At 42.3% G+C, this 16,276-nt stretch overlaps 1 protein-coding gene and 1 long non-coding RNA gene across 6 annotated transcripts in view; one reads left to right on the top strand and one right to left on the bottom strand.

Moving 5' to 3' along the window:
* The window catches only part of RBM6 (RNA binding motif protein 6), a 57,439-nt gene that overhangs the window by 18,993 nt on the left and 22,170 nt on the right, over positions 1-16,276 (bottom strand). The window lies entirely within an intron of this gene.
* On the top strand, positions 890-3,642 carry LOC308472047. Its single transcript, XR_013983269.1, has 2 exons — positions 890-2,431; positions 2,624-3,642. It is a non-coding gene; the product is annotated as an uncharacterized lncRNA (long non-coding RNA).

Genomic DNA, 16,276 nt, shown 5'->3' with positions numbered 1-16,276 from the left:
TGAAGACATGCATTTCTGGAGTCAACCCAAACTAAAGCAAGCTATGACAGATCAAGCAAGTTAAACTAATTGTAAAGTTTTATTAAGCTAAGACTAAGCAACATACACAGATATATTGCTTCTAATTCCTCCAAGTCCAGGTCAACCCTGAGTTTAGTTTTTCTTCCTTCCTTTCTTTCCCCGCTAGCCCATTCAGACAACAGCCTTTTATCTACTCTGACTTTTTCCCTTCAAAATTTGAGGGTCTTTTCTGATTGGCTCCCTAAATTGTATCTTCCTCTGGGGATAACCTCTGGCCCAGCTGTTAGCTCATTTCACAGACAGGAACACTGTACAACATGCCTCCCCCTTAACCTAGACTTTGTCAGACTCTGATGCTAAAACTCTGATGCCCTCCTGTGCTCATTAATTTGTTAAAGGGTTGACCTATGCAAATTTGCTACTAAATGTCTGTATTGTATTCATCAAATATTTGAGAAGTCTTACGCAAACATGCACACTTCTAAATAGGTACCAAGCATTACTTCTGCTAATTTTGTTATTTCCAAATGCTTTTAGCTATCATGCTTACTCAAAACATGATTTATCAGTCATACATTAAATGAAAATGCATGTATTCTTCTAGTCCTACACAAATGAAAGAAAAACCAGGAGCCTTTGTTTTTACAACAATTTTTTACTTAAGTCAGATTATGACAAGCAAAGTATTTCCTGTCTATCAAGGCTAATTTGTTAACAGCAGTAATATACGAATTTCTTCAGTTTGTTGTGTTTTTATACTCTGATGTTCCAATTCAGATTCTCAAACTGAAGATCACAGTTTCGTTGCGCTCCACATATTCCTAAATGTGAGGTGGATTCCAACCTGGAAACAGCTGATCGCCTGAAACACAAAAAGCATTCATGAACAATAGCATAGCTATATTACTTATTAGCATATTTTTATATTACTTTATTAACAATCATAGTTACTACTTACCAGATGCAGTCATCAACAACAAGCTTTTCTTTCTTTATAAGAACCGCTTAATAGTGGCTGTGTTAGCAATGCTGCATTGACCTTGGATCCCACAAAATTTCAAGAAGTCAGAAACTACATTAGCCTGCTCACCAACTTCTTGCCATCACAGGAAAACACTCCAGGGAAAAGGTGTTGGGTGGGTTTGTTTTTTTTGAACCCTTTTCTATTTCTATCTCAGAGACTATAGCTTTAAAACTCATCTCTGTACTTTAGCACATGTTTAAAGGAAGGAGAATGAAGCACCTAAGTGGTGTTTAACATTTCACTTCTTATTTTAAGAATAATTTTTCTTATTACATTTTTATCCTAGCCTTCCCCCTGCTCACATGCATCCTTCTACCGCGCTCTGCCCAAGTTATGCTGCTTCTATTTTCCATTCCCAAAACAGATTATACGCAGAGATTTTCAAGCAGATACATTGAGTTTTATTCCCAGACAGATCATCACCATAAATGGCACATTCTGGTAATAGTCAAAGGGTAAGAGCCAATGTAGCATGTGAAGGCATCTGCTCACGAAAAGGAACTTCTCTTTTCTCTCCCCTCCCACCTGCAGCCCCCAACTGCCCTGGAGGGTTGGGGGACCCTCTGTCACAGATTTTGGGGGTACACAGGACTGTAGGGGAAAAGAAACAGGAAGTCCCATTTGCACAAGTGGATTGTCACTGAACAAGTGGGCAGATATCACTGGATATCAGCCACACTCACATACCTCTTTCTTTTTAAAAATAAGAAATAAGAAGAGCCGATGGGTGGGTGTGAAATGTACACCATTACATTTCTGGATTATAAAGCATTAATAATAAGGGCCAAATGACATGTTAAACACAGAGATGCATAAAGCAGCTTCCGGCACATTCCATTTTCAGCAGAGAAGCACAGAGAGTAAACCTTTTTCACCCACTGCAACCACCCCTCTCCTTGCACTGCTGATATGTTTCTAAAACCCCATGAATGAGGTGAGGAAAAAGCAACTGGGGAAAGAGGCATGTGCAGGTAAGTTTAAGCACAGTACAGAATTGTGCTTCCAAACCTGCTTTGCTCTACAAAAAGCAACAACTAGGAATTAAATACCTGGAATGTTGCAAACTTAAATTTAAAGATCTGATATACACGCCCGTATCTCAAACTGTTTTGAAGATCGTCTCATGGCATGTAATATGGATGAGCGGGGACGACGACGGGGGGAACGGATGACTGCTGCTTAAGAAAAGCAAGCCTAAAGCTCACTTCCATATACTAGCAGCTGTGTGATGCTTGGAGCCCTTGCCATTGTTTCCTTAATTGAAATCTAGATATGTGGTCTTAATACATCTTCAGGAATTAATCATTCAAGTTTAAGTGTAAATCGGTTTACAACACAGTTACTATACAACTGCCATTTTGAAATAAAAATTAGTGTCAAGAAATAGTATTATTTTCACAGAAAAATCCTTCTGAATTGCAATGTTAACAGAAAATAATGTTGCCCAACTCTTCACACTATATCTTACAATACTTTCACAATCAATGTAGTCTAATGCTCAAGGCTAAGGTTGATTAATGTTGAATCATTCCACAACTTTAAAAAATGGATGGCACACTTTCATCATTACAATTTGAGCCCTACTAGTATAAACCCAAACAATGGGGCTTTCCGCTCTCCCACCCACCCACAAACTGGCTTGGGGAAGATCAGACAAACCCCCAGAACAGCATGTAGAGGGAGGAGAGGAGGGATTGATCCATGTCGTGAGCTGAAATGTTTGTGCTGATGGAAAAACTGAAAGTGTGACATTCCTCTCTATGTTCTCCCTATCTGATGGGTGGCTGCTGAATTCATCAGCTTGCCTTTACATCAATCCAGACATTTGGGACAGGTGAGAACTACACAGGAAGGGGTGAGAAGACATGTTTATAAAACTGTACACAATAGGACATGCTAGCACCCAGTTTCTTCTGCTGCTTGCTTCAGGTGTTCTCCCCACCACCACTCTTTTAAATTATGGCAAGGGTGCATTACTGAACAGAATTGGGAAAGCCTAGAGTCAGTGTCAAGCTAAATGAGGGTGTCTCCAGGCAGTTCCTAATACTGTGAATTTGCTATTTATATACTGTAGGCTAGATGTGGGATGTTTCACACTGTCTCGCTTTGTGTGTGTGAACATCTTGCTATCTTTTGTCCACGCTAGTATCTATGTCATGCTGGAGTTGGGTTAGGGTACAATTCATTTGAACAGCTCCTATCTTTAAATTTGTCTCCTTTTCTTTGCCCAAATCCCCTCTGGCTGATCAGTTCAGCATGAGTCTTGAGCTGCCAGAAACTCTGGCTGATCACTGTGAATTCTCCAGAGCTTCCAATCCCACAGAAAAAAATCCTCTTTCTTCTGTGCTCCACACAGAGGAAGCTCTTTTACTCACACAGGGAAGACTTTGAGGGAATTGGATGGGAGAGCACACACATGAATGCCAAAACAATTAGAGATTTAAAGCAACTGCAGCTGCTATTCAGTGTTGGAGACACTCTTACAAAAAGATGGATAATTAGTCTGCTTAAAGCAGTGGCTCTCAAAAGTCCTTCTAAATATTACTAAAACCCTTTCCCCATTCACCGCAATTTTAAAAGGCAGTGATAGGAAACTTTTTTTTAAAAAAAAAGGATTACAGTCTTAAAGAAGTATCACACTTGTTTGTTTAAGCAGTATATTTACTAATAGCTCAGGGTGCAATCCAGTCATCGTTGTTGCTGTTGTTAAAATTTGTTAGTCACTTTATCTTGCCCAAGGCAACCCAAAATGATTTACAGCCAAGCTCCCTACAGATACAAGTGCAGAGCGTTTTACATTAATACATCCCACCCATTTCTAAAAGCTCACAGACAGTTAAAGACATGGTTATAGAGATGTTTTTGCCTGGTGCCTAAAGATATATAATGATGGTGCCAGGCAAGCTTCCCTGCGGAGAGCATCCTGCAAACGGGCAGGCAATTATTGTTTAGGTGTTCCCAGAAAGGCTTCTGATCTAGCAAAAGCCTCTGCTAATAGAAGACCCAATTTGGGGGGCTGCAGGGGCACTGGCAAAAACTGTGTCCCCTCTTCCTCTCTTAGCAGATGGGTCCACTGGATCAAAAGCCCTTCTGAGAGCACAAGAGCACCAACTGGATTCCACCCTTAATATTTAAACACCTTATAACCAAAATAGCATTTTAGCACTTGCTTTCAGACATTTTCCCATTTTGCATATGGCCACTCCCTAATACAAATATGTTTTCAGCCATTTTGGGGCCTTCTCCATTTTTGGGGTCTTCTCCATTTTTGTAAAAGGTAAAATTTGGAAACATTCCAATTGAATTCAATGGGACTTATTCCCAAATAAATGTGTAAGAATGTAAATTCAGGAAATATTTTACACTTCAACACCTGCTGAGCAACCCTCAAACATATGCCTTAAACTCTCTGTCAGCTGCAGAAAAATCTGGAGTGTGTTTTAGCCTGCACATCTTGCTCAGAAGCAGCACTTGCCAGGTTTACCAATACTCATCATGGTCCTGTGTGAAATAACAGTGCATTTTAAAGAACACCAATGCACACATCCCGATAGCTGCGCATCACAGGGGAATATAACTTCTAGTGAGCAAGCTTGTATGCCATTATTATCTTCTTCTCAATGAGGAAGTCCAGGTTTCATCAGAACACCACTTAATTGAAGTATTATGACTGGCTATTTAATTGGATGTTTTTAATTGGAAAATCAATAAAAATGATTTTTTTAAAAAGAACACCACTTGAAAAACATAGGGCTCAAATATACATATTCTAGAATGCTCTCCAATGAAGAATACTTCCAACACTACTTTCTCTTGCTTGCACTCTGAGAAGTGCAAGGAAGTGTTTGAAATGCTGGCCAAAGTCATGCTTGGGAAGAGGCAAATCACCAAAGTCATAATAGCAGAGGAAGGTTCTCCATGCTGTTCTGGTATGGAATCTTAACACACATGCTATAATAAAATTTAGTCATGGACACATACAGAGAAGCAGCAGACATACACAAGTTACAAATGGAGCCACAGTTTGGGGCTCCTGGGAGAGAGGGCATTAATCACAGCAAAATGTATAAAAAAAATAGAATTTATAGGTCAACATCTTCTAATTTAGATTCTATTTTCAGTCACCCCATACTATGTGGGCACACCATTATAGAGCACTTACTGTGATCATGCAGATAGGAATTAGATGGCTGTCAAAGGACAAAACACAGGATCAGCCTAACAGAGAATTGCAAAGATTTGAAAATTGGGGCAGGGAGAGGTTCCTGGACTTCAGACCCAACCACAAAAGATTGAATGTTCGCTAATTTCAACTTGTACAGTGCTACTCCCAAACACTTTGTCAATGAAGAACCATTGTATTTTCAGTATGTACTATTATCAGTTCCTCATTTAGCCAAGATAACCATGCCAAGGCACACAGATCTTTAGCAGTGTGAACTCTGCTTTGTATCTCTCTTGCTCTTACACTGCTCTGTGATATTACAGGAAAGAAGACATAGCAGGAAAAGGCCACCTCATTATGACTTACTCTAGTTGGGCCACTCCCAAGGCTAATCCGTTGTCCTGTGAGAAGGCCTTCTCCAACCCCAAATGCCTTGTGGTAATGATCCTGATGACTTCTAATATTGTTTGGTCAATGGGTGGTATTCATCTAAGTTTTACTCAGGGCAGAACCACTGAAATTAATGAACATGACTAAGGTAGGTACAATGATTTTCAAGTGGTCTGCTCTGAATAAAACCTGAATACCCCCTTGTTTGTGGTGGTGGTCTTTTTAAAAAATGCTGTTTGTAAGCCACCTTGGAAATATGTTCAACCTAAAAGGTCAAATTTAAATAAAAACAAAAACACAAAAATACAGAGTTTGTTCCCAAATTGCACATAGGTTCATTTTAAAAACAAACTTTCAAACTTCTAATTCAAGGGGTTCCCTTTTGTCACAGGAGGCTTAGAAACAAGTATTGTAATCTGAACCTAAGATGATAAAGTTCCACACTCAGATACTCAATGGGGGCCAAAGTGCCCACTATGGGGAATTAGTTCTTGAGGAAGACTTAAGGAAATGTGACAGTACCATATTGGAGAATCCAGAGAGATAACTTACAAAGCACTCTCAGGTTGAGCAGTAACAGAATTTTAAGAAACTTTTTTAATGGGAGGAGGGTGTCACAAGATAAGCTTAGGGTCTCTACAGTTGCAGAACTATTTGTTGCTTTATTTCTTTGATGGTGTATTTTACTATGTCTTGTCTATTTTATAAATTTGATTAGTTGGTTTTTATTTTGTGTTCTGTACCCCATCCTTGTATCTGCATTCACAAAGGGCAGACTATAAATATTTTAATAAACAAAAAGAATGCCTCTACCAACAGATGAGCACTCACTCAATTGTGTTGCATGTTAAAACTAGACCTTTGTGGATCAAAGGGCCACAGCTGAACTAGTTGTTACTAGTATGAGCTTTCATTTTATTGCCATTGCCCAGATCTTATGGCAACTATGGAAAATGTAGGACAAAGTACATAGCAGCTCCAATAGTCCCTTGTGCTCTCGGAAAAAAGCAGCTTTCTCTGAGATGCAATATTCATCTTTTGCTAACTTGAACTGGTCAACTATAGTCTGGAAGAATATTATATACAGGAATCCTTGCCGTTACATTTGGTACAACTTTTGTGAGCTCTCATTGGTATTTTTAGAATTTCACTTACATCTTTTGCAAGCCCTGCTCAATTGCAAACACCCATGTTCACACAATCCTTAGTGCAAGGGTGTGGTGCTCTCTAAATGTTACAGGACTACAACTCACAACAGCCACAGCCAGCATGACCAATGGTGAGTGATGTTGGGAACTGAAGACCAAAAATATATAGAGGGCATCATCTTGACCATTCCTGCCACAGAGGGTCTTCTCAAAGATGTAACAAATTTATTGTGGCATACTTATTTTCCAGACCAGAGCCCAAGAAAAGTAGGGGGGAAATGTGTGACCATTGTTTTAACAAAGCTAGGACAAAATACAGAAGAGATAGTGGTGGATGTGTCACTCCTATGCATGGTACAGGTTGCATGGAACCCAATAAAATTATTACAAGATCCACGTTTCCCACTAGTGATGTACAGATATAGCAAGATCAGTTGTGAGTAAATACCTACAGAGGGACAATATTTGCTGCAATGATCTAGCCATTTGATGGACTGTACAAATCCTAAGAACAGCTTACTCATTAAAGAAAGTTCCCCTTCCGTAGGTGTCCACTTAAACTGGTGACCATGCTACATCTTTTCATCACCAGTGGCTGTTAGTCATGAGTGGATGTCACCACACTGGTTGAATCTTCCATTTCTACTCTCCTGGGTACTGTTACATACCAACTTCTACTGACTCTTTGACCTTTCATTTTAATGCACACATTTTTTCCCCTTCTCCTCTCTGAACTTGGCATAACTTGCTATATACCAGGCCCCTTAAATTACCACTTATGGATCTAACAGTGGGTTTTGTCCTATGAAAAGATAGGCCACAAATACATGTTAGTGTTTAAGCTTCCGCCCGATTTTGTTTTTGTTGTGACAGACCAACACAGTTACCCTTTTGGAATTTGTCTCCATTTGCAACAGTTGTACTTGTCTTTCAAACGATTAAGTTTTCTCATTATCTCCAAATAATAATTAAAAAAAGGTAAAGGACCCCTGACAGTTAAGTCCAGTCACGAACGACTCTGGGGTTGCGGCGCTCATCTCGCTTTACTGGCTGTGGGATTTGACGTTTGTCCACAGACAGTTTTCCCGGGTCATGTGGCCAGCAGGACTAAGCCACTTCTGGCGAACCAGAGCAGCGCATGGAAACACTGTTTACCTTCCCGCTGTGGCGGTACCTATTCATCTACTTGCACTTTGACGTGCTTTAGAACTGCTAGGTTGGCAGCAGCAGGGACCGAACAATGGGAGCTCACCCCATCACGGGGATTTGAACCGCTGACCTTCCGATCGGCAAGCCCAGGCTCAGTGGTTTACACCACAGTGAATAGTTTGCCCTTTAAAAAGACAGTAACGTCTACAGGGACTTGGATTTTATGCCCTTGCTTCATTGTTGTAGCCAAGGAAAAGGCCTGACCATTACTTCTTTTCAGAACCCCAATGAACAACTAGATCTAACCCACAACATGTACCCACCATTGGACCATGAGCTTTCAAACTGGTCTTTTAAAAACAGTCCTTAATATTCTTGTGATTAAGGAGATCCCAGATGTCAGTTACTTGGATCCATGAGATAAAAATCCAGGAATAGACAAAGATGACAGCAATAACTTTTATGAAATGCAGGCGCAAGCCGGCACCAGTGAAATGAACAAATATGTGTTGGCAGAACTCCATCCATGAGACTCCTCTGTTCAGAGGTGGGGAGGCACTCATTCCCCCTGTCCATGGAAAAGCTACTCAGGAGCAAGGTTACCAAATTTTTTTCAATGAATCCAGGGACACTTTAAACAAACAAACAAACAAACAAACAAACAGTGTGTGTAAAGTTTTTTTTTTACAAATTAAGAAGTAATATCGTCTCTTCTGTGATCTCTTCTGTTGTGCTGCCTTCTTCTGGGTCCCGGCCTGCTTTCTTGGAGGGCTAGCTGTGCTTCCACTCCCTCCCTCTCCCTCCTTGCACTACAATCCCCTACAGGCTTACTCAGGAGTAAGCATTAGCATAAACCCCTTCCTCCTGCTGCTCTGCCCGCACAGGTGTCTCCTGCACAGGCACCAGTGGAGTTTGAGAAAACGACTGTGGGATGATCACAGAATCACAGATTTGGAAAGGACCTCTGAGGGGCATCTAGGCCAACCCCCTGCAATGGAGGTACCTCAACAAGAGCAGCCACAGCTTAAAAGAACATAAGGCTTCCCTGCTCCATTTACACCTATCGTGACACAGAAGGTACCCCCCTCCAAGCCCCATCCCACCAATCTCTCCCTTTTTATCAAAGGGAAGGGGAGGGAGGCAAGCAAGCAGAGGTAGCCTCTTTTAATTTTTTTACAGGTTCATTTTAATTTTTTTAAGGTTCATTTTTTAATAAGAAGGGAACGGGAAAGCTGTTCAGGGGGAACCAAAATAAACACCCCCAAAATAAACATAAAACATTCCTCATCTTTTATTTTTTGCTAGTGGGGGTGGGTGCAAGGGAAGAAAAATGAAGCAGCAGCACATAATGATATATAGGGTTGGGGAACCAAATGTGTGAGAAGACAAAGGGAGAATTGGGAAGAGTTTATGGTTAAGGAGGAAAAAATGGGGAGACAGACAATAACACAGAGAGAGGGGAGGGAAGGCAGTCCAATGTAGCTCACAAACAAACATGCAGAATGGAGCAAAAGAGGCAAGGCAATTTCCACCACCACCACCCTTAACTGTGAAGCAACAGCCTCTGTCTGGGAGAGCGAAGGGAAGGCTTAAGGCAGCATCCTGCTTTCTGCCGGCTTGGTAGCTCAGCTCACAAGCAGGCAGAATGCAGCAAAGGGGGCTTTAAAGGCATGAAAAAGTGCTCCTTCTTCCTCATGAGCAAGCAGGAGAGACAGGGTAGCTTGCAGAGATGTCATGCAGGGAGGCTTCTTCCCTGCACCTCAGCTCTGCCTCTCCAAAGAGCAGCCTTGCCTCTCCGGCTCAAGCAAGCAAGCAGGAGGAGCAGGGCTGTTTGCAGAGCTGATGAAGAGGGAGGTTTCTTTTCGTGCATCAGCTGAAAGGCAGGAGAGTTGCAGCAAAGCCCAGCTGCACCTCCAGCTCCCGAGGAGACCCTCTCTGGAACGGTAGCGGATGATTGCTTTCGGCTCTGGGGAGGGCCTGGAAGTCCCCAGGCATATGATTAATCCAGGGACATTACATTAAATCCGGGGACATTCAGCGGATGGATTTTGTCTGGGGATAGATTGGTAAATCCGGGGGCTGTCCCTGGGAACCGGAAACATCTGGTAATCATACTCAGGAGAGTTGTAAGACCCCCTCTAACAGTGTAGAACTGCAAAAGAATATGCCAAAGAATCACTTTCTCTGCTCCCCCTTCCCTTCAGCGGTACCCTCTGCTGGAGCTTGGTCCTTCCACAAACAGAAGTCTAGATCCAACCACAATGAGTGTTGATAATTCTCAGAGCCCAAACTGGATTTCACCAGATAGCACTGTGTATCACTATCTTGAATGCAAAACTGTTTGTGGCGCTTACTTTCCACAGTTTATTCAGCTTGTGACAAAATAGAAAGGAATTGTGGAGAGCACTGAAGTAGAAGTACCTGGAACTTCTAAACATTCCCCATACACTGGACACACATTTTCAAGGTGGCTGAAGACCTCTGATTTCAGCGTGCTTCTACTGTTTGATTTAGTCTTCAAGTTTGCTATCTCTGGTTCTTAATCTGGCTAATTGGTTTTAAACTATATGATTTTATTTTTTAGATTTTGCATACAGTGTATATTTTATTGCATATTTAAAAACTTTTGTAAGCCGCTTTGTTTACTTGCCAAATGAAAAGGGGAGGATAGAAGCAGCACTAGTAATCCCTCCAAGCACAAAGGCTGTGGAGCATGCTATTTCTCTCCAAAGATAACTAGGTGGCCAGTAGCCGTGTGCCTGCAGATGGGGTGAGAAAAGGCAGTGGGCAGGGCCACACATACCCCATCACAATTATGCTTATTCACACATACACAGCTACCCCATCACAGTTACACACATCCATTTACACCCACACAACCCTCAGTCCACCTAACAGCTGTATGATGGGCTGAGGAGAGCACAATTTACATGGAAAGACAAGTTCCCACCCAGTTCTCCTCACCACAAACACACTCCTATTTGTTGAGCTGGGAGAGGACAGCATGATTTGCATTAAGAATTTGGCAGTGGGAGTGACTCAGGCCCCAACATAAGGCACTCCGAAAGGTTCCAACTTGCAATCGGCAAGTTGCCCACATGTGAGTTATGGCACCTAAATATTTTGGCTAGCATCCAACAACGTCAGCAGAATGGTTGGCTTTTACACTTCATGGAAATCTGCTTGAGAAGGTATTCTGACATTCAGGGTAGCTTTTGAGGGACACAAAGATAATAGAATCACAGAACTGTAGAGTTGGAAAGGTCCATGAGGATCATCTATTCCAACTCCCTGCAATGCAGGAATACAGTATGCAGCTGTCCCATACAGGAATCAAACCTGCAACCTTGGCGTTATCAGCACCACGCTTTAACCAACTGAGCTATCCAGAATCCTAAATGCTAAAGGGAGAAGGCTAGAAAGCCCTGCCCAGAAGGTTACACATGGCCCTTTAGATTCCTGCTATTACCCTTGCATCATTCCTATATAGGATTTACTTAGTCAATGAGGGTAATTCAAACTTACCTCTACAGCAAAGAGGACTCGCTCGCTTCTTGCTACAGGAAAGTTGATATTGTCCGGAATCCCATGGGTAATCTGGATATGACCCTGCAAGCTCTTTTCTGTAATATGCTGCATGATTGCAGCCAGTGAGTAGTTTCTGTAGATGTACACTTTCTGTCATGGATTGCTACTATGTAGCTCACTGCTACTTGGAGCCATGTATGATTTTAATTCCTTTAACCATGCCAGTAAATTAAACAAAAAAGCCAGGATCCACTGGACTCCTAACAGCCCAAACAATCCCTTGACTACAACCAATACACAGTAAAAACGAGCTGCAGCAGGAGCAAAGTTTTTCTTCAGTTGTTTCACTAGGCATGTTTACACCACGCATTTCATCACCAGACAGATTCTTGTGAAAGCTCAATCAGGCAATCAGAATGCACACTAATTTTCAGTCCAACCGTGGAAGGACAGTCACAACAGGATAGCTGTATATGAACTATTGGAGCTACTCAAATATTCATTTCTCTGCCAGCACAGAAAGCACAGAAAAGGAACAGCCTGGATGAAATGTCTCAAGAAAGCAACTTGACTTGACAGAAAGACATCCTGTGCTGTGTCTTCTAAATTGTGAAAGAAAACAATGCTATGGGAAATCTGCCAAGGTTCTTCTAATACGTTACAGCATGTCATAAAAAGGATAGCAAGGGACTCTTCACCATGAATGCCAAACACAAAATAAAAGTGATCTATAAAAAACTGAAATGTCTCCACACTTGAAGTCCTTGCTTTCACTAAGATTTTCTAAGAAGCACATTTTTTCCTATGGCACAAGTTGCATAGAGTTTAAGGAGTCAATGAATAAGCTACAAAATGACATGATATTGTTTAAGAATGTTCCAACCTATATGTGAAATACAACAGAATAGTCTTAAACATATAGAGTCATACCTCGGGTTACAGACGCTTCAGGTTGCGTTTTTTCGGGTTGCGGACCGCCAAAACCCAGAAGTACCGGAATGGGTTACTTCCAGGGTTTGGCGGTCGTGCTTTGTGCATGCGCAGAAGCACCAAATCGCAACCTGCACATGCGCAGACGCAGGTTGCGAACGCTGCGGGTTGCGAATGTGCATCCCACACGGATCACGTTCGCAACCCGAGATTCCACTGTATAAGAACTTAATCATCTTCATGGCTACAACCTCCGCCTCAACAGTAGATCTATTATCATCACCTCCAAGCCTTCAAGAGCTACTAGTTCCTTTAGGAGGACAAGAAGAGTCCCCTGCACACTGCTTATGCACTATCAATCTGCACACGAGGAACTGTACACAGGGCTATTTTTCTGCTTCACTGCAATGCATTGATTTGGCCTGAGGTAAGCAACTGTACATTCAGTTCTCACAACTGTGTCCTTTATTTATTAACAGGCTTGCATTATGAAAGTTCCATGCATAGTTGTGACATCCTACTTTAAGGCAGAGAAAGTTATCAAAGACAGCACTCAGATGAATGGGCCAGGGAAGGCCAACAACCTTCTTTATAAGAAGTGAAGAAAGTTTTATGAGAAGCTATGCCGATATTTCACAGTACACAAACACTTAGTCTATATATGTTAGCATTGTCAAGTGAAGCTAAGATACCCATATAAGATGGTGAACAATGACCAGTCTGCACCCTGACATTCACTGCTGGTGATTTGCATATTGCTTGGTTTTTGCACTTATTGAATAACGAATTTAAAGGGAGGGGGACATCAAATTCACAAAACTTCCAATATGATGGGACGTCCCTTGGACACTGCCATTCTGTGTCTTAGCATGGTCTTAGTTGATGTTCTGTCAAGACAGGAAAGGGTTTTCATACTCTTCTCATTCTGGCAATAACAAAAATACATTCCTGTATCATCAGAAGCAGGGCTTCATTCTTTTATATAAGGTATGAAAGGATGATTTCAACCAGAAATGTTTTTTGTAAGTTGCAGCTTAATAGGCTGACCCACGCAGCTGTTACCCTGGAGCAAACCTACTCATTACTCCAGTACTCCAAAGAGGAGGTACAAGAATCCTTCAGAGCATTTCTCCAAGAGATTAGCTTCTTACTACTTGACTTAGTGTGTGCCAAGGGCAAACAGCATGTCCAGTCATGCTGTACTACAAATAAGGCTTAGAAGCATGCACTTTAATGCCATGTATATTACATGGGAAGAAAATCATTCATGTTTCTTTGAGCCAGAGGGTGGTGCCTAATGCCCTGAAAGGGGCAGTAGTGTGACTGTTCCTACAAACCCTTACTTGGACTCTGAGCAAGTTGAGAATTGTCCCTTAGTCAGAAATACCACTTCTGGTGGTAAAGCACTGTACAACTTTAGATTTTGGGGGGATATTGGTGGCCTTACTAAAGACCCTCCTGGAGGACCCATTTTAATCCAGGACTGGTTTGGGGACAGAATTGGCCTTGGATTACCTTCTATGGGAGAGGTATAAGGGAAGCACAACCCTGTTGTTCTTACTTGATCTCTCAGTGGCTTTTGATAGCATTGACCATGGCATCTGACTAGAGCAGCCTTTCTCAACCTTGGGTCCCCAGATGTTGGTGGACTACAACTCCCACCATCCTTGACCATTGGTCCTCCTGGCTAGGAATGATTGGAGTTGTAGTCCAACAACATCTGGGGATCCAAGGTTGAGAAAGCCTGGACTAGAGTGTCTCCAGAGTTGGGGATAGTATTTTACCATGGTTCCACTCCTACTTAGGGTGGCAGGTTCAGAGAACGGCATAGATAACCGGGTTGCACGGTGATGCCTATCAGTCAGGGGTTGTGAACCTTCTTCAGCCCAGTGACCACACTGACATAGGCCACCCCTCTAAGGGTCACATACCAGTGACTGGCATGGTCACTGTATACAGAGAACATGCTACACACATACAAACCACACAAACAGCACACACTCACCACCATGCCACTACCCAATGCACAACTCATTCCTCCCCCTCGCCAAAATGCTGTGTTTCAAAGAGATTACTACAATGTTTTATACAAGGAGCTGCCTCTGAAGACTGTTCAGAAAGTCCAGCTGGTGCAGAATTCAGTGGCCGGGGTGCTCATGAGGGCAAGTCCATTTGAGCATATTGCGACAATCCTGGCCCAACTGCATTGGCTGCCAATGAGTTTATGGGCCCAATTCAAAGTGCTGGTTTTGACCTATAAAGCCTGAAATGTCTGAGGAGAAGAAGAAGAAGAAGAAGAAGAAGAAGAAGAAGAAGAAGAAGAAGGAGGAGGAGGAGGAGGAGGAGGAGTAGTTTGGATTTGATATCCCGCTTTATCACTACCCTAAGGAGTCTCAAAGCGGCTAACAATCTCCTTTCCCTTCCTCCCCCACAACAAACACTCTGTGAGGTGAGTGGGGCTGAGAGACTTCAAAGAAGTGTGACTGGCCCAAGGTCACCCAGCAGCTGCATGTGGAGGAGCGGAGACGCGAACCCGGTTCCCCAGATTACGAGACTACCGCTCTTAACCACTACACCACACTGGCTCAATGTCTGAGGACTGCAATACCTCAAGGACAGCCTCTCCTCATATAAACTGACCCAGACCCTGTGATCATCATCTGATGCCCTTCTTCATGTGCCTCTTCCACGAGAGTGGAGAGGTCCAAAGAGCGGCAGCACAAGAACAGACCTTTTCTGCAGTGGCTTTCCAGTTTGTGGAATGCTCTCCTCAAGGAGGGTCGCCTGGCACCTTCATTATATATTTTTAGATGCCAGGCAAAAACATTTCTCTTTAAACAGGCCTTTGGCTGGTTAACATTCTATGTCCTTTTAACTGTGTTGTCGGAGGGGGCTACTGTATTAGTTTGTGTTTTTGTTTTAGCATTACAGATGAATATGGTCACTATTTAGTGGTCATATTACTACAGTGGTACCTCAGGTTACGTACTCTTCAGGTTACATACGCATCAGGTTACAGACTCCGCTAACCCAGAAATAGTACCTCGGGTTAAGAACTTTGCTTCAGGATGAGAACAGAAATCGTGCACCGGTGGCGCAGCAGCAGCAAGAGGCCCCATTAGCTAAAGTGGTGCTTCAGGTTAAGAACAGTTTCAGGTTAAGAACGGACCTCCAGAACAAATTAAGTACTTAACCCGAGGTACCACTGTACAGCGTGGACACCTCTTCCAAATCCCACAGCAATAAGAGGTTCCCCTAACCAGAGGAAGAGGACAGAAAGCCTTTTTAGTGCAATCTCAGCAGGATCCTATATTGATATGAGATTTTGCTTTACAAAAACGACTGCCGAAAGAATAACAAGAGTGACTAAAGAAGACAGAAGTGTAAAAGCTACATGGAAAGGACTGTTGTAATCTCTTGGTTAATCAAACGACTCCCCCTTTGTACAGAGGCAAAATATGCAACACAATATTGCCAGCACACGCAATCCAATTATGCAAAGATACGATCACCAAAGTATTTACACATAGATGAAAGCAAAAGGCAAATATTTTTCTCATGCAATTCTCCTAACATTGTCCAACTTGTATTATGCCAACTTCTCACGTATTTGACCCTAGTGACATTTTTTAAAAATTCAATTATATTTATGTCCTGTTTTTCCATGCTATATACAACACTGTCAAAAGGTAGCTTTAAAACAATGAAACCACCGCAAAATATAAAAGAATATAAGTAGCCACTTTAATAGGACACAATAGTCAAAGATTAAAAGGTTAGTGGGGGGGGGGGAATGGCCTTAGCTGTGGACCTGCATGAAAGTAGGGAAGGAGTCCAGAGCTTTCACCAGGGACAGCATTCAACCATCTAGGCACTACCAGAAAGAAGGCCCTATCTCCGCTGCTCACCTACCGTACCTCT

The sequence above is a fragment of the Podarcis pityusensis genome (genome assembly GCF_964106645.2).
Source record: "Podarcis pityusensis genome assembly, chromosome: 2".
NCBI lineage: Eukaryota > Metazoa > Chordata > Lepidosauria > Squamata > Lacertidae > Podarcis > Podarcis pityusensis.
The sequence above is the reverse complement of the archived record's forward strand: the minus strand, read 5'-3'. Positions and strand labels throughout refer to the sequence as shown.